The sequence below is a fragment of the Perca fluviatilis genome, chromosome 5, assembly GCF_010015445.1.
Source record: "Perca fluviatilis chromosome 5, GENO_Pfluv_1.0, whole genome shotgun sequence".
NCBI classification, from domain to species: domain Eukaryota; kingdom Metazoa; phylum Chordata; class Actinopteri; order Perciformes; family Percidae; genus Perca; species Perca fluviatilis.
The window spans coordinates 32,640,277-32,658,944 of record NC_053116.1 but is presented as its reverse complement, the minus strand read 5'-3'; the positions used below and the strand labels follow the sequence as shown (position 1 = coordinate 32,658,944).

General features: G+C 41.5%; 1 protein-coding gene across 3 annotated transcripts in view; it reads left to right on the top strand.

Moving 5' to 3' along the window:
• The window catches only part of LOC120559593 (plexin-B1-like), a 73,922-nt gene that overhangs the window by 7,515 nt on the left and 47,739 nt on the right, over positions 1 to 18,668 (top strand). The window contains exon 2 of one of the 3 annotated variants that reach the window (XM_039801425.1): positions 13,133 to 13,220. The exons of the other annotated variants lie outside the window; for them this stretch is intronic. The gene's annotated coding sequence lies outside the window, so the exon portion shown is untranslated. The remainder of the gene's footprint in view (positions 1 to 13,132; positions 13,221 to 18,668) is intronic. 3 annotated transcript variants of the gene reach the window in all.

The window sequence follows — 18,668 nt, the reverse complement described above, 5'->3', positions numbered from 1 at the left end:
GATGCCTCAGGCCCTGTCCACTATAGAATCAGAATATCTAGATATTCCTTTGGTCTAGTCAGGGTAAGTCATTGCAACCCCTAAGATAACTACAATACAATCGTGATCGTGTTAATGTGGAAGCTGCAACGTTTCATTATTATGTGATGTTTCACAATGACTGACACGTTTAAGTTCCGTGCAGATTTTACACTGAAAGTTCAGTAAATTGATGCCACTGCTATGGGAACTAAAACACTTGTGTGCACTATACAACTGAACTGGTTATTAACCTATCAAATAGTCATTAACAGTCTGTTTGTTTGGGACACATTCAGACTGCAGATTGTTTGCTTCATGGCAGTCCTGACCTCAACTACAGAGGAGAGGAGGGGGGAGTGGGGGTGCTTGCATTGGCCGAGAGTGACTAGGGGCTGATTGATTAGTGAAACTGTAGTGCTTACCAAATGACCAACCATTTGTTAATTTGAATAGGCGTTCCCATTCTGTCTGGCCCACTTCTGCCTTTTGAGGCCTTGCAGCCTCGACTGCCGGTGCTGGGTGAGGCCCAGTTGGCTGTAGCCAGAAACATAAACCCCTTTCCACCCCTCGCTGTTGCCCCTGACACCCAGCCACATGACCCTGGACAGTTGGCTTTTGACCCAGGAGAGCTATGCTAGCGATCCGACTGACTCACAGGTGGAACATTCCCTTTCTTGGAGAAGAAAGAAAGGGTTTCTGGTGCGAGCTGCGGCTTTGGCGGTACAGGCAACTGCCACTAATGCCCTGAAATGTAATCCTAAAAGTGACCCCGAACCCCCCCCCAACAGACGTTTGGTCTGTTACATTGTTAGTTTCAAGATCGGGCTGGAATTAATTTGCTAACAAGAACTGAGAATCACCAGTGATCACCAGTGATCGATCAATATCATTTGCACACTTGTCAAGATAACATTCTGGGAGCTGATCGATCAAACACACCCAACTCAATTGCTTTACTTCATTGTCAATCGAGCTAATGGATTTGGGATTTACTTGTTTGTACACACAGAAAGCAGGTCTAGAGGCTTTTGCAGAGTCAGCATTAATTCTCTTGTTGTCTGCAGGGGCTCACTGTTGTGTGCAGGCTCATCCTCAGGTTTATCAGCAGCGAAGGGGATTTTCAGAGTGTCAGATTAGATCTCGATAGACAGTGGATGGATTAAATCCCCTTAGGCTACTCAAGGAAAGAGGCTCTTTTCCGACAGGGCCACATCCGTCCAGAACACTAATAATAACGGTGTTTTGTACCCATAAATACATGGCGCTGTGATGCCGCCTTTTTTGGCTTACGCCCCCTCACGCCATGGACACTACGGTGAACATAAACCTATAGCTTAGTAAAGATCAGCACTGTTTAGGTTTTTTTTTTTTAAACGTCCAAGATGGCTGCAGCTGATGTGGTAGTACTCTTTTCAAATTCTGATGGCAAAAACACTCGTTCACAGACGTGTTGATGCTACACCATCACAGCTCATCTCTGCACGCTGTAGTCTGTTTACTTGTTTTGTCCATCGCTCAGCGCTACATCACATTTCATTGCTCTAACTGGTTGCAGGCAGTGGTGAAAATGGCCAGATCTTACTAGTGGAACCCTGCAGGAAAAATCTTTTTCACATTATTTGACCAAAAACTATGAATTTTAATGTCACTTTTTGACCATCATTCACATATTAGTGAATCAAAAGTCAGACTTTTGCCATAATTTCCTCTTCCGCTGCAAATTTGCTGATGGTGTAAGCTCAGAAATATTAACGCTAGCTCTATTACTTCCAATCTAGGACATTGCTTTCATTCTATCACTCGACTAATGAATTCATCTTCTCTGCTTTTTTTTTTCTCACTTCTTTAAAGTGCTCATATTGTGCTCATTTTCAGGTTCATAATTGTATTTAGAGTTTGTATCAGAATAGGTTTACATGGTTTAATTTTCAGAAAACACCATATTTTTGCTGTTTTGCTCATTGCTGCAGCTCCTCTTTTCACCCTGTGTGTTGAGCTCTCCATTTTAGCTACAGAGTGAGACATCTCACTTCTGTCCCATATTTGTTGGGAGTCGCACATGCGCAGTAGCTAGGTAAGCACTACTAGCCAGTCAGAAGCAGAGTATGAGGGCGTGCCACGCTAGCAGCTAGGCGAGCATTATAACGTGTGTTACAAAGTGACGCACGTTCGTTACGGAAGTAAAGGCTGGACTACAATAGAGTTGTTTGGAGCAGTTTGTGAACAGTGTTTTCTGTTGGAGATGGTAAGTCCCTTTGGGGTGGACCTTTACAAAAAGCATAATATGAGCATTTTAAAGTTTCTTGTGTTTTACATTGTGTAATCAGCTCACTCTCTACTTCAGATTTTTATCTTGTGATGTTAGTGAAAGTAAAATCCTCTTAAGTCTTGTGCTGATGAATGGAAAGCTGGGGCAATGTAATAAGGTTGAAGATTAAACCATAATACCTCCAGGGCCAGTCTGCCGGCCACCCAGTATGAAGTCCACTCACTACGGCAAATAAAGCTGCCTACTGGTTAAGTTGCAAGCATTACAAGCAAACCCATGGAAAAAAATCAATTCATTTGAATACCGTTGTCTGCATTTGTCCATTATCCAAACCGTAGGATGCAAGAACCAGCATAAAACAATATGTCAATGAACAAACATGTAAGGGTGTATTACCCATCAACAGAGTACCAAAGAATAGCATTGACATTGCTCTGATACACTGATATCCCTTTTAAAGTTCACAACGTATAGTCCTCTTGGACTCTCCGACTCTCCGTTCCGTCAAATGTCAGCATTGTGCCTGCGTGCTAATGTTTAACGACCCAAATTCACAGATGAAATTTCACCATAGTTGGAACTTGATGCGACACATTTGCTACAGATTTCCCACTACATGATTGGCTGGCAGATATTTCTTGTCAATACGCTAATCTATCAACTGTCATACTGTTTCAACTGATTGCTGCACAAACCCCTGCAGTGTAGGACTTGAACCATGAAGCAATACTTTTTATTCTTTCAGTGCCCCCTTTTCTCCATGGAGTCTTTTGGAAGTAATTGGCCCTGTTTCTGCTTTTTTCTTATGAATAGAAACATCTGTGTACCGTACATGCATATGGTTGCCAATGCATTTCATGAGCAGCAATGATCTTGACAATTTAGGCCGCTTGCACACTGCCCGAACGTGTCTGTCCGAAAACGCACGCATGCTAGAAATAGGACAGACGCCTATTTTTCAAGCGACACGCAAGTATGTTGGAAGCGTTTCCAGGCAAAATAGAATACGAAAAGAATTTTATATGTAATTTATACACAAATGCATTTAATAAATGACATTTAGATGTTTGAAAGACTGTTTTGACATAAATGCAGATCTAAATGTAATTAAAAAAAATATGAATAAATAATTATCGATTTTCAAATATTGCACTTGCCAATACAGAACTAAATATTCTGTAGCCTATTTTGCCGTCAATACTGCCGACGTTGTCTTTGCTGTAATCAAATCGGTATATATTTATGTTTAACATGAAGTATAAGTAGGAGAACACGCTATTATTTCATTTTATCAATGGGAAACATAATGTGTCCAGACAAGGCTAGCAGCAGCAGCGCCGCGTCAGACACGTTTCTGGTGTGCAAAGACATAGAAAACGCCACGCAGCCGCCACGCAGCTGACACGCAACAGAAACGCCACGCTCACGCCACGCAGGCAGTGTGCAAGCGGCCGAAGAGAGCAAATCAGTCACAGCTAATCAATAGAAAGTCTCAGCCATCTAAAATGTTGTACATTGAACAGTCCTCAATGTCTTGTTGATGCATTTAGTTGAGCTGCACTATACATGTTGGCATTCCACTTACTGTTGCTTAACAGGAAACGCTGATCTCATTCTATGCAAGATTTAACCGGAAGGTCGGTATTGAACCTGAAAAGGGGCTTTAAATTACCCTGCTCTCCGGCTCACAGGAACTGACAGACAGATGCTTTTTCCGCCAAACTATTCCAAGCCTTTTGTGAGTGGCTGCTCACTCACTGTTTTATTAGATGAGGAGATGAGAGCAGAGGGATACTGTTCTGTGCTCAACGGTATAATTTAGTAAAGGACCTTGGCCCGTAGGCGGAGTGGAGCAGAGAAAACCACGAGTCTCTGTGTGTTTGCTTCAAATGCAGCAGCTGCAGCAGAAAGAGGAGGAAATCATTTACATGGTTTGTTTGACCGGTTTGACCGTGGCAGTTGAAAAGTCTGCCTCATTTCTGTGATCCAGTTGGCAGTGAGCCACAATAAAAACATGCGTGCTTATTAACATAAAGCCAAGATCATTGATATGAATAACCTAGAACCCCTGGGGAAATTGTTTTCATGCTGGATTTGTTCATGTCTTCAGTAGGCCAGTACTGTAGTCAGCACAAATACTGTATAACAACTCATTTAGACCTAGAGAACTGTTTCTTGGATATATTAGTAAAGAGACTTTTGTGCCCAATGCATGGTTAGCTATTTTTATTTTTTTTAAACACTAAACAACACAATTGGGTAGCTCACTCTACAAGTCCAAATAATTATTCTTTTGCCCGGAAAACCAATACAGTTAACGTTTGAGAACTTTTGAACTGACCTTTTGATAGGGCTGGGCGATATGGAGAAAATCAAATATCACGATATCTTTGACCAAATACCTCGATATCGATACCGCAACGATATTGTAGTGTTGACTATTGGTTCTTTCACAAAATATTTAAACAATGGCATTTTAGATAAATAATCATCAGTTATGTGGCTATAATGTCTAAGTGGGGAAAAGGCAAATAATAGAACAGTTACAACAGTCTGGTAAGTTCAGAAAAGTCCATCACTTTACTGTAACGCAGCCTTTAAAACCAGGAAAAGACACCATTTCTGTCATATCACGATATTACGATATCCAAAATCTAAGACGATATCTAGTCTCATATCACGATTTCGATATAATATCGATATATTGCTCTACTTTTCGAGATGAAAACTGCTTAAAGTGCCCAGATTATGAAAAAAACACTTTTTCTGGGATTTGGGGTGTTCTTTTGTGTCTCTGGTGCTTCCACACACATACAAACTTTGAAAAAAATCCATCCATGCTGTTTTGAGTGAGATACGGTTTCTGAATGTGTCCTGCTTTCAGTCTCCTAGTGAGCTGTTCAAAATCGGCCTCGAGCTGGCTAACCACAACCGTTAGCTCGTAGCGTTAGCATTAGCCTAACGCTAACGCTAGCATGCTACGTCGTTCTCAATAGCAAAGCACTGCTACAACACACACTAGTTCACCATAATCTACAAAAGAACTACTTACATGTGCTCCCTCATTTAGAAGTCTCCCAGCTAATCCTGCCTTGTAACTGACCAAAGTTGGAGAAACAGGCTTTCTTTTACTGTCTCCAGAGTTAGCTAGCTGACATGCTCTACATCTGAGCTACTGCGCATGTGCGAGTGCAATCAAAGATAGTACAGAAGAAGAAGATGAAAAGAGGTCTCACTCTGTAGCTAAAACAGAAACCAGGTGAAAAGAGGATCTGCAGCAGTGAGAGAGAGCTGTGCAGTACAACAACAATATGGTGTTTTTTGAAAATTAAACCATGTAAACCTATTCTGGTAAAACCTTAAAATACAGTTATGAACCTGAAAATGAGCATAATATGGGCGCTTTAAGAAAAAACTGCCACGCAAACATGTCCAAGCGAACCCCGTGCATGTCCGCCTATTTGGTCAGTTTTTAATACAACATATTTATGTAATGCAGCTTTAAGTACATTCATCACATTAAATGAACAGGCATTTGTTGCTGGACAGCGGGTCAGTAGCACCAACAAAGCCCAAGTCAAAAGGAATTGGGACCTTTTTAAATCTGCCTGTGAAGGAACCAGAATTAAATATGTCAAATGCTGTATGTGGGTGGATACTTTATCCACGTGTATAGTATAGCACTGAATGGATGAATAACGTCTGGTTTTATATTTATTTGTCAGTCATCACTGATGCTGCAATTGCTTTTTCTTTACTTTCGGAAGCCACAGATCTCAGCGTTGAGTAATGGTTAATGCATTGGTACTGATTAGCTGCTTCACCTTCTAATGGAATATGCATTAGGTTCAGCAGAAATCCTACTTCCTGTTTAAAGAAAGTGAGATATTAATGCTCGGTGCCTTGTTCCGATTTTCCGGATGTAACGGAAGGTGTGGTCCAGCGGTCTGCGCGGGCTAACCAAACAGAGCACAGTGTGTCTGGGTGTAGGAGAGGAGTATAGATTTCCACAGTGGTTACAGCACAGCTGACCACACAGTGAGAGAACAGGGGGAAACGACACAAACGCCGTAACCAGATCTTTATAGTCCTAAACGGGTGACAGCTCGGCATTTACTGTTTTCTCATGCCAATCGTATCTAGTCAATCAGTTTCACATTCAGTCAACTACTTCATACTGTATGATTTTGCAAATATATATTTCTACTTTATTCCAATACAGCTGCATGTGCACTGTTAAAATACGAAATACGCGCTAATATGCTATTTATTTTTTTTATTATAAACCGAAATGTCCATTTAAAGGTACAGAGGATAGACTGTAAATCTACACAATTTTCCGTTTTTAGAATTAACAAAAATGTCCGTACACTTAACAGAAGAGGTACTGGCAATTTTCTGCTTCATCCGTTTTTCTACGGATTTCTTTCTTACAGTGTGTTTCAGCATTAATTCAGTAGAATAACGCAGATAAGAAGTGCCCGGTATGAAGGAAATGCAACGGATTTCAGGAACCATTTGGATTATAAGCAAGTGAAACCCTTATGTCAGATTGTTTTCACTTCTTTAAAGCTACATTGTGTAAGAATTTCTCCCATCGAGCGGTGAAATTGTATATGACGACCAACTGAATATTACTTTCTAGCCCTTCCCATTCCGATCGCGTTTTAAGTCCTACGGTGGCCGGACCCAAAATTAGCTCACAGTATCTCCATCGTTTACACGCAGCTGTTCTAGCCACTCCAATATTAACTTTGGTCTTGTTGCTTTGCCTGTCGCATTGTCGTTTTTAATTCTCTTTTTCGCTTCCCTGGCGAGTAATCTCCCCCTGGCATTCGTCACGGTGCGGAGTGCTACTGAGTGTAAAAGCGCAAAAGGAGGAGGTATGTCCCTCTTTGGCTAATGTATTTTAAAGATGGAGGCGCAACATGGCTGCCGTCGTTCGAGCGACTCGCTCCTATGTATTCTGAATGATTCTAAATGGCAGATTCCACGCGTACGAGAATACTTTGATTAGTTGGTGGAAGTAATTACACATGAATGAGCGCACATTTGTGAAAGAACAAAGGGGCTTTTGCTAAGAATCAACTCAAAAAATTACACAATGTAGGTTTAAGAATAAGGTTCAGATTCTGTGACTTTCCCATATAAAGAAATTTCATATATCACAGATTAATACTGTACCTAGCCAAGTCCATCTTTCCTTAAAAAAATAATGGGCAAGAACATTTTTGTATTCTTATTCCAAATCTTCTTTTTTTCCATGCTTGCTTTGGTGTTTCAAGTCGGATTCATCAAACCCTCTTAAATGCACAAACATGTCGTACATTTCTTGTTTCAACTCGTTGGATTCCACCCGCAGAGCGTTGGACCACTCTTGAATCAAGGAGAAAATTCTAAGTATGGGTGAATGTGTCAAGTTCATTTTGGGAAATACTCTCACTTTCTTGCCAAGAGTTACCACGATCCCACGCTCATGTGGTAAATACAAAGCCACAGCTGGCGGCCATTTTGCTTAGTTTAACTTAGCTTAGCATGGCATAAAGACTGGAACATGGAAAACAACTAGCCTTGCTCTGTCCAGAGGTAACAAATCCCACCTATCCGCACCTCTGAAGCTCACTAATTACAGTAACATGTCATATTGCATGTTATGTTGCTCTTTGTTGAAGATTTTGTACCTTTTGGACAGAGCCCTTTCTCCCAAGTTCATTGTCGTAGAGACATTTATTTTACTGAACTTGACTACACAGTGGCCTTGCATATAGACAGATGGTAGCTGCTTACTGTGCATCCATCTCCAGGTGGAACCCCCTGTTGTTCTAGGTGTACACAAATGATATGTCCCGCCAGGTTCAGCCCACAAGCTATGCACCGTGTTTATTATTGTTGAAGCTTTCACATGAAAGTGGGTGAATGCAATATGAGAAACAGAAGTTTTGTTGTCGTTATAGTGTGTGTGTGTGTGTGTGTGTGTGTGTGTGTGTGTGTGTGTGTGTGTGTGTGTGTGTGTGTGTGTGTGTGTGTGTGTGTGTGTGTGTGTGTGTGTGTGTGTGTGTGTGCTTGTTTCAGTCGTGTGGTGGTCTCTATTACTGTAGTTGAACAGTAGTCGGATCAAGTCTGCTTGTCCAGCTGCTGAATCGCCCCCTGCCAGGCTCTCTCACACACACACACACACACACACACACACACACACACACACACACACACACACACACACACACACACACACACTGCACACGTTTTCATTCCTGACAAACTTTAACTTTAACCCTTGACTAACCAAAAAAATCTTTTCTTTTTGATTAAGAATGACTTGTGTCCTTACTTTGAAGGTCTAACTGGTTTTCACAAAGCGGTTTATCGCTTATCCTATATCCACTGCGCACACACACACACACACACACACACACACACACACACACACACACACACACACACACACACACCGTGGCCTTCAGGCTTTGTGTCCCATCTAAATGGATCTTCCTCTCCCCCTCTTCTCTTACAGAGGCATGTCTAGATAGGCCATGTCCGTCTGCCTCTCTCTCCTCCCTCTGTCCCTCCCTCCTGTCATTCTCTGCATCTTTTCTTTTTCTCGGGGTCCACAGTTTGACCCCAGTTGCCCTTGACACATGCATTTCTATAGCGTCAGCCAATCAATACAGACTCATGTGGCCCGGTGTCAGATGTTTGGTCCACTAATTGAAACCAACAACAACCCATGGTGAGCGAGAATGAGCATTTTATTTGCGTGCATGTGTGTGTGTTGGATTGATGAATGAGGAGGACAGAGGATCTGCCACATTCACATGGTGATCACCCAGTCCTACAGCTATTGTTGAGACCGCGGGTTTTGCAAGATTAGCGAGAAAAATTGTACCGCGATCATGTCAGCCGTACGACAGCAAGATGAATGTGGGTTGAGAATTATGGATTGCAAAATATCTTGTGTAAAGGACAAGGGCAGTGGCCATGCATTACTACTGAGGATGCAAATCTTTAAAAACGGGTCACAAATATATTGTGCCATTTAAAAAAAAAAAATTAAATAAATAAATAAATAAAAATAAAATATACTAATAAAATGAATAATTTTCACATGCATGTTTTAGATACATGTAATTGAGGAGTGGTTTGTGGTTGTGATATAGCCCAGTTACAAATAGTTTGCCCTCCTTTTTGTTTTAATTTGCTTTTATTTTCTGTTGATGTCGATGTTTAAGCTGGGAACCAAATAGGGCATGTAGAGTGACAGAATTGGGGGGGGGGGTGCGGCATATAAAAGTATAGTAAAATGTACCTAAAATAACTACAAAATCCAAAGAGGAACTAGACGCGACCACAATTTATATCATCCTGCGGTTGGTTTTGGACAGGTTATCGCCTTAAATGACGTGATATGCTTTTTATTGTTCATGAATAAGAAGCACTTGAATAAATGATATAAGATAGCTCTTTCTCTAAAAGGACTTCTTTTTTTTTTTAACACGTTAGTTGTGCTGCATTAGCCAGCTGCACTTGTAAGCGAATCCATTGACAAAAGAGGATGCAAATGGCCAATAAAGAAGAAGCTCTTAGCCTTTTAGCTTCTCTCTGTGTGACCAAGCAGGTGACAACAGCACGGTGCGTGTGTTGCAGCGCCGAACGTGGTTAAAAAGCAAAGGGCACGCTTTATATAACCAGACAGTAATGTCTGTTAGGGTTTCTCTCAGCATCAGAGACTGCCGCAAACCACTTGCACACTTTAATTTGATCTTGAATGAAAAGAAAAAAATATCGGTGGCTTGGTTGTGCTGAGAGAAAATAGCAGGGAGGGGGGACTGCTTTCAAAGGTACTGTAATTAATCCCAAGCATCAGTCAGACTGTTCTCATTAATAATGCATTTTCTAAGCAGCAGTCCTGACATAGGGAGTGGATTTAAGTCTTTTATTGAAAGATTCAACAACAATGCCAGGCAACCCTCGGAGCCAATCTGCTTCGGCAACCAAAAAAGCCAGACATGTTTCACGTTCAGCCACGTTTAGGGTTTGAAACAACAAGGAGAACAGGTTGCATGGCAATTAAAATCCATTTAGAGGCGTATCTATGCCAGTCACTAATCTGTATTCATAACAAAGTATCAACGAATTAAACCAAATTAAAAGGAAATTCAGTTATGACGAATTATCGAAAGGTTAGCTATTCCCGGAAATTGCCCATTCCATTACCCAATTGCAATAAACATGCTGATCTGCTCGTGAGACAAACTTGTATTCAAATTTTGGATGTTTTTCTTTTTGTGAAATATTGAAGAGATGTACCTCTTTGGTAGCCTGGCTCCGCCCTCCTACGTACTTCCGCTCAATTTTCATTTTCCTTCAGTACTCCGTCTGGGTTTTGCGGTGTATTCTTGGGTTTTCTCCGACCAAATCTTTGGCGGTCCAATCAGCGAACAGAGGGAGTGGCTGAGAACGATGAAGTTGAGGTCGTGTCGTGCGCTAGTTTGAGTTGTAGTTCCGCAATGGCGGCGGAGAAAGATGCGGCCCGTTGTGGCAACGCTGCCGAACATCCAGAAGTTAAAGCCCGAGCAAGTACAATCTTTGCTGAGTTTTGTTGGTGGCCACGATGTTGTGGCCCTCCTCCACACGAGGTTCGAGAAAAGTTTGATTTTCCAGCTCGCTCCGTTAGTGGTGAAGGAGTTGGCTAATGCGAACGCTAGCGATGCTAAGCCGATAGTTGTTGTCGTCTCCCCTCTTGTTAGCCTGGTCCTACCAGACCGTACGTAGGAGGGCGGAGCCAGGCTACCAGAGTGGCTTTGGGCAGATCCAAAAGTTTTAGACTTCAACAGAGTACCCGCCTTCAAGGAAGTTCACACTTGTCAATGGCGAGTGGCCAGACTCTCTGTACAAATGAAATGTACGAGAGTCTGGTAGGACCAGGCTACCTATTTGGGCCTTGAACAGTTATTAAATTAAACCATCTGAAAGGTTTAAAGGGGGGGGAATAATGGTGGAACTGCTAACTCAGACATCTGAAACGTGACATGGGGCCCAAAGTAGACACTTTTTTTAGTCGAAGTAGACACCAGAGTGTCTGTGTCTTGAGTCGCTGTGTCCACACTAGTCTCTACAAAGAAGCTGTTGCTATGATGAACAAGCGAGTTGACAGAAACATCTAAAATAGGTGGTTAAGCTAATCACATTTCCCTTTTTTAAAGATGGCAGCATATACACTATGTCACTGTGAGGGCACTGGTGTGTGTGTGTGTGTGTGTGTGTGTGTGTGTGTGTGTGTGTGTGTGTGTGTGTGTGTGTGTGTGTGTGTGTGTGTGTGTGTGTGTGTGTGTGTGTGTGTGTGTCCTAAGAAATGATGTTTCAGTCCGTATGGATCAGTTTGAGATTCTGTTTGTCTTTCGCTGTTCTGAGCACAGCCAAAACCATGCGGGCGGGCAGCAGGGTCTCTGTAGAGCTGCGGCGGTTTGGCTTTGATCGGGATGTTTGCTTCCACAGCGGCCTCTCTCAGGTTTAGAAACAGTAAGCTGAATCTGGCTTTTTTTATGCTGTCTTTTGTTCGTTTTAGGGTGTTTTTTCTTTCTCTTTGGTCAATTTTGATGTTTTTTTTCTTTTTTTCTGTCCATTTCTCTTCTTTCTCTTTGAATACACACACACACACACACACACACACACACACACACACACACACACACACACACACACACACACACACACACACACACACACACACACACACACACACACACACACACACACACACTCCTTTGTATTTCTTGCCCCCTCAGAGCCTTTCTTTTTTTACCCACCTCTCCCTTGGTTAAACCCTCTAGTTTGATCAATCATTGATGATCCCAGGTGTCCTGAGACCTCAGGGAAAATCCTGATTGGCTACATTCCCACCCTCTCTCTCTCACACACACACACACACACACACACACACACACACACACACACACACACATAGTACATCTCACTATCTTTGTGGGGACCGCGATCATATGACTTCCCATTCCATTCTACCCCCCTTACCTAACCTTAACCATCACAACTAAACGCCTAACCTTAACCCTTACCCTCACCCTAACCATAACCTTATTCCAACCATAATCCTAAAACCAAGTCTTAACCCTCAAACAGCCCTTTAAAGCAGTCCGGACCCCACAAGTATACTGTATTCCCGGTTTTTGGACCCCACAAATGTAGTTAAACAAGAACACACACACACACACACACACACACACACACAAACACACACACCCCCTTCTGCATCCCCCTCACAGCCCCCTCCTTCCTTTTCAAGTTCAGAGTTAAACCTTACTCGATGCCCTCTCCCCAATCTCTGTCTCTTTTTTTCCCCCCTTTTCTTATCTCGCTCTCCCCTCTCTCTCCCCACCGGACTTAGGATAGCCGCCTTCAATTAAAGAAGCAGTAGGGTTCCCTAAGCCATTAGCCATATTAGTGTTGGGTCCATGCCCGTGCCCCTTCTCGAACAAAGACCTCTCAATGCTTCCTGGAGCCGTTTGGTTGGCATTTGTCTAGATCGACTGATTCATAGCCACACGCCCTCTTGAAGACGCAGCATGGACGTCTCCTAATGTAGCACAGTGTCAATGATTGATTTAATTTAACTGGACTTCCAGGTGGATTTTTACCACAGCGATTGTCACGACAACTGACTCCCACAACACACCGACGACACTGTTGGCGATTTATTGAAAAAGAAAACGACAACTGACTGAAAAGAGCAGCTTCATGTGATTAATGACATCTAGGCTCAAACAGGGCTGCCTTCCTGAGGGTGTTATCGTATGCTTAACCTTTTGGCAATGATTCCTTTGTCCCCAGATCACAATCACACACCTCAGACCTTCAACACAGCCAGGCTCCACTCATCAATCATCTTTGATTTTCTGCCAGAGATTCAGATACTGGGGTAATGTCTGCGAGTAGGGATTGTGTGTGTGTGTGTGTGTGTGTGTGTGTGTGTGTGTGTGTGTGTGTGTGTGTGTGTGTGTGTGTGTGTGTGTGTGTGTGTGTGTGTGTGTGTGTGTGTGTGTGTGTGTGTGTGTGTGTGCGCGCGGTCATTACGAGTGCATCTGACTCTCACATGCATGTTCCTGACCAAGATGGAGAGAGCACAGTCTATTAAGCGTTTGACAATTGAAGACCTCCCACTCTAAAAGACCTGCTTAGATTGTCCTCTCTCCCAATCCCAGGAAGCCAAGGGGTGGGGGAGAGGGTGGGGGGGCGGGGTATAAAGGCGTGTCTCCGGGGGGCGTCCATTTTCTTTCTAATGAAGCTGTCCGTCACACGCCTTGTTGACAGAAGGCCAGGATATCACTCCCACCTGCCTACACTTCAAAACCACCAGTTTGGGAGCTAAATGAGCTGACGTCATTTTGGTTCTAAAAAAAAAAAAGGAAGTGGGAATAGAAATCAAAATCAAAATATTGTGATTGGAGCATTTTGTAGTCTTTATTTACCCTCTGCAGTACACTTACAGTACTGTTTCACTGGTCACTCAGTGGGGTATTTTCCACAGCAGTGCCGCTACATCTTGCTATGAGCTTCATACTAAAAAGTCATAGTGTTTTAGTAGTAATGTGTCACATAATAGAATAATAAAAAAAAGTGACAATGTGTCTTTAATATATGCATTTTAATTGTTTTCCAGAAAAAAAACTATTTCCTGAGTGCAATTATTTTTTTATGAAATGGCTCAACAAAACAATCGAAACACAGACAGGACAACATTCATTAGTAACTAGAAGGGCACTGGGAGAGAACAGACCACTGCAAAGGCATGCCCTATCTCTCAATGTTTACGTTCCGACTTTAAGGGGCGTTCATGTCAGTATTCCCAGTAGGGAAGTCACTATTCCGATTTTTTTCCGACACAACATGAATGCAGCACAAATGCCCTATTTCGCAATGTTAACGGAAGTGAAGACCCGTGATTCATATCTGCTAAAAATACTGGGTTCCTGCTTGGACAGTGCTACACCCTTTCATATTTCATGGCGGGCCAGTAGTTTTTCGTAATTGTGCGATCAGACAAACAAACCAACCAATCCAATCCATTTTATTTATACAGCACATTTAAAAAACAAAGGGTTTACAAAGTGCTGAACAGCATAGAAACACATATAAAACACATAGAACACATAAAACAACATAAGAACACACAGTTCTCATGCTGGGTTAAAAGCCAAGGAATACAAGTGAGTTTTAAAAGATTCGAGGGTCGGGGCCAATTTGACCTGTGGAGGTAGCTCATTCCACAGTTTCGGCGCTGCAGCTGAAAAAGTGTGGTCGCCCCTGGTTTTTAATCTGGTTTTTGGAGCGACCAGCCGAAAGTGATCAGTAGACCTAAGTGACCGTGAGGGGTTGTAAACTTGTAAAAGGTCTGAGATGTAGTGAGGTGCCAACCAATTCAGTGATTTAAAAACAAACCATAAGATCTTAAAGTGTATTCTAAAATGGACCGGGAGCCAATGTAGCGAGGCCAGGACTGGTGCTATGTGTTCATGCTTGCGAGTTCCGGTTAAAACACGAGCAGCCGAGTTTTGTACTAACTGTAAGCGTGACAAACAAACCAACCAACGAACAAACCAACAGATCAAGCAGAAAACGTGACATCTTTGGTGGAGGTAATTGATGTAGAGCTGCAACGATTAATCTTTGTCAACTCTTAAATTAATCGCCAACTATTTTGACAATCGATTAGTCGGTTTGAGTTTGATTCCAGCTTCTTAAATGTGAATATTTTCTAGTTTCTTCTCTCCTCTGTGACAGTGAACTGAATATCTTTGAGTTGTGGACAAAACAAGACATTTGAGGACGTCATCTTGGGCTTTTGGAAAACACTGAGCCACATTTTTCACCATTTTCTGACATTTTATAGATCAAACAACTAATCGAATAATCGAGAAAATAATCGACAGATTAATCGACTATGAAAATAATCGCTAGTTGCAGCCCTAAATTGATGAATTAAATAACAAATAATGAATAGTAATACATGAATTTTGTCATTGACATGAATTGAAGTCATGTGAAGTAGTATTTTTCATTGTTGAAGGGCTTCATTGCCCATTCTCTCCAAGGACTCTGTTGAAGATGTAACCTTACATCGAAATGCACCTTAAAAAATAAAAAAAGATATAACTTAAGAAGACATCTGTGTTGCACCGGCAATCTTTTTATTCTAGTATTGTTCATGTGTACTTTGTGTAGTATCGTTTGAGAGTGTGTGCACTGCTTTTTGTATCTAGTTTATATTCATTTCTAGTGTCACAAAGTGACACAAAGTTTAGCAGTTTTGCTTGAAAGTGACTATAAAGATTGGTTGATCGTCAGAGTAGTTGCTGACTATTTTTCTGTCGATCATCTCATCGATTAATCGCCTAATCACTTTAGCTCTACTGCTAACACACTAAGCTAGACAGTGAACAGTAAACATTATACCTACGAACTTTTCACATTTTTACATTGTGATTGTGAGCATGTTGGCATGCTAACATTAGCATTTAGCTCAAAACTCCTGTGCGTAGTACAGCTTCAGAAAGACTCTTAGTCTTACTAGACTTTGTTTTCTATTGTTTGATAGTGTGTTTACTGCTTTCTGGATCTAATTTCTATTAATTGGTGAGTGACACAATAACACAAGCTTAATGTCCTATTATTGTAAATGACTGTAATATTTCTGTGAGGAGTTGTATCCTTGTAAATCGTATCCTTCTAAATCGTGTTCTTTTCCATTAGATACTAAATGCGGTGTTCCACTCCACTTGTGAGCAAATGTACCCTATGACATGTTCCTTGGTCAACACAGCTCAATCAATTATATAGATTTCCTTTTACTGAAATGGCTGTCTCCAGCTGGCCTTTGTTAATGTCCATGAAATAATTATGTTTAACCAGCCCTTTCTACTAGGGGTGGGAAAAATAATCGATTCTTGATTCGATGCTCGATTCTGATAAGTTAATAATAAAAAAATAATAATAATAATATTTTTTATTTTTTTAAATGTGTTGATATTTATTTAAAAGTTACAGTCTCCAGACAAGTACAAATTAGAAAACAGAGATACTGAAAGAGGATGGGATAATGGACAACAAAAAAGTTTAGGCAAGAGTGCAGAAAAAAAACACACAAAAATGGCCAAAAATATATATATATATATATATATATATATATACACATGATCTAATAAGATACATAAAATAATTAGGCAAAACACATATAGGCTGTCCATCTACTTTATCACATAACATCTGCATGTATCGATGCATCGATAATCGGTTTAGAATCGAATCGTTGGCCTCTGAATTGGAATCGAATTGTGAGGTACCAAGAGATTTCCACCCCTGCTTTCTACCTTATGTAAGGACCACACTGGGACTAGGAAGTACCTGCTGGTAGCTACCCAATGAGCGAAAAACCCTGGAGGACTGTAGAATGCAATCCGGAATGAAATGTGAATTAGAAACGCCTGTCACTGGTCCCTTTTTAGTGGGTTCAGTGGGATTATGTCTGCATGGGTGCCCTGGCTGCAGATGAAACACGTCTGGGTTGAAAGTAGTAGTGTGTGTGTGTGTGTGTGTGTGTGTGTGTGTGTGTGTGTGTGTGTGTGTGTGTGTGTGTGTGTGTGTGTGTGTGTGTGTGTGTGTGTGTGTGAGTGTGTGTGTGTGTGTGTGTGTGTGTGTGTGTGTGTGTGTGTGTGTGTGTGTGTGTGTGTAGTCTTTGCATGCATGCACAGCGAGTTGACCAGCCTCGCCAGTGAGGTATTAAGGCCAAGCATTGTTATAATGTTGTTCTTGTGGTTAAACAGTCAGGTAGCCCCCAACAACCAAGGGGTAGAAACAAATGCTGACAAACGCAGAAGGTGCTTTTAAAAAATGTACTGGGCACGGAGAGATGCTAAATCAATAGCACAGTTAAGATTTCAAAAGAGACACCATCATGTTTTACATTCATTCTGATACAGCCTCCATATAAATGTTATTAGAAAGTTATTTCAGGGCTGACCCACATCCACAAAGACCTGAAAGGTTGGATACGCCCACACTGATATTTGATTTTTCACCAGACAGACAGAACAGTCAGTGTGTTAGTAGAACTGACCCTACAACAGCTCTTTTATCTGGCTGCCAATAGGGTAGCAAGTGCAGGGGCCCGCTGCCAACTGACTGCAAGCACCATTAAAGTCAATGAGGACATAAACTAGGAGTATATTACAATTCAAACAGCTCAAGTTCATTTACTGTATCTACAGGCTGCAACATTAAGTTACAGTTTAAACGGGCCTGACTCCATTTAAAAACTGGTTTCCAGCAGGTTCCTGTTCTGCAGAAACATAGAACACAGTTACGGCACATGAAGACAGAAACACTTGTACAGGACATTAGCATGGGCTAGACAGATACAGACAGCTAAAAACAACAGTACAGACTTGGTCAATACATGAACAGTCAATGAGTGCAAGTGTAACTGTTGAGAGGGAACAGTTTGTATGCCTTGTACTTGAGACTCGAGACACTTTTCTGTTGTCTCGGACTCGTCTTGGACTCGTGGTATTTGGATTTGTACTTGTCTTGGACTCGCCAAATATTCTAGTTGGTCTCGACCGAGTCCAGAACTATATGCTTTTGTTCTAAAGTAACTTCCTCCTTCAAAACAAATTTTCATCAACCATTGATGAAGCGCACTCGTTCAGAAAACGGGTATTAGTTTAATTCAAAATCCATCTAATACAGGCATTGAGATTGGTCGCCTGGCTGCATCATATACCTCAATCATCAGGTATCAATCATTTTCATTTTTTCCACAGACAATGTCAGCAAGCACTTTGTACTATGAATTCTTCAGGACAAGTAATAAGTTCAAGAATGAGAACATTTCCATTTTATATTTTAAGTAAATAACATGGCCTAATTTGATCCTATAGTGTGTTACTCTGCACTTGCTTTTTGATTATTACAAATAATAAAGCAAAATGATCATCTTAAAGTAAAATATATACTGCTCTTACATCACACAAAGTATGAACAGGTAAGTGAGTGGTCTTACAGAGGATTCTTTTTTTTCTGTCTCGGTATTGACTGTCTCTCATTCGGACTCAGTCTTGACTTGGACTTGAACCTCTTGGGACTCTGTCTTGACTCGGTCTCGAATCGTCCTGGTTTTGGACTTGCCTTGGACTCGACAAAGGTGGACTTGACTACAGCCCTGTTTGAGCCTAGATATCGTCTTAAATTTTGGATATGGTAATACATATCGTGATAAGACACAAGTGTTGTCTTTTCCTGGATTTAAAAGCTACATTACAGTGAAGTGATTGTAATTGTGTGAACTTACCAGACTTACTAGCTGTTTTAT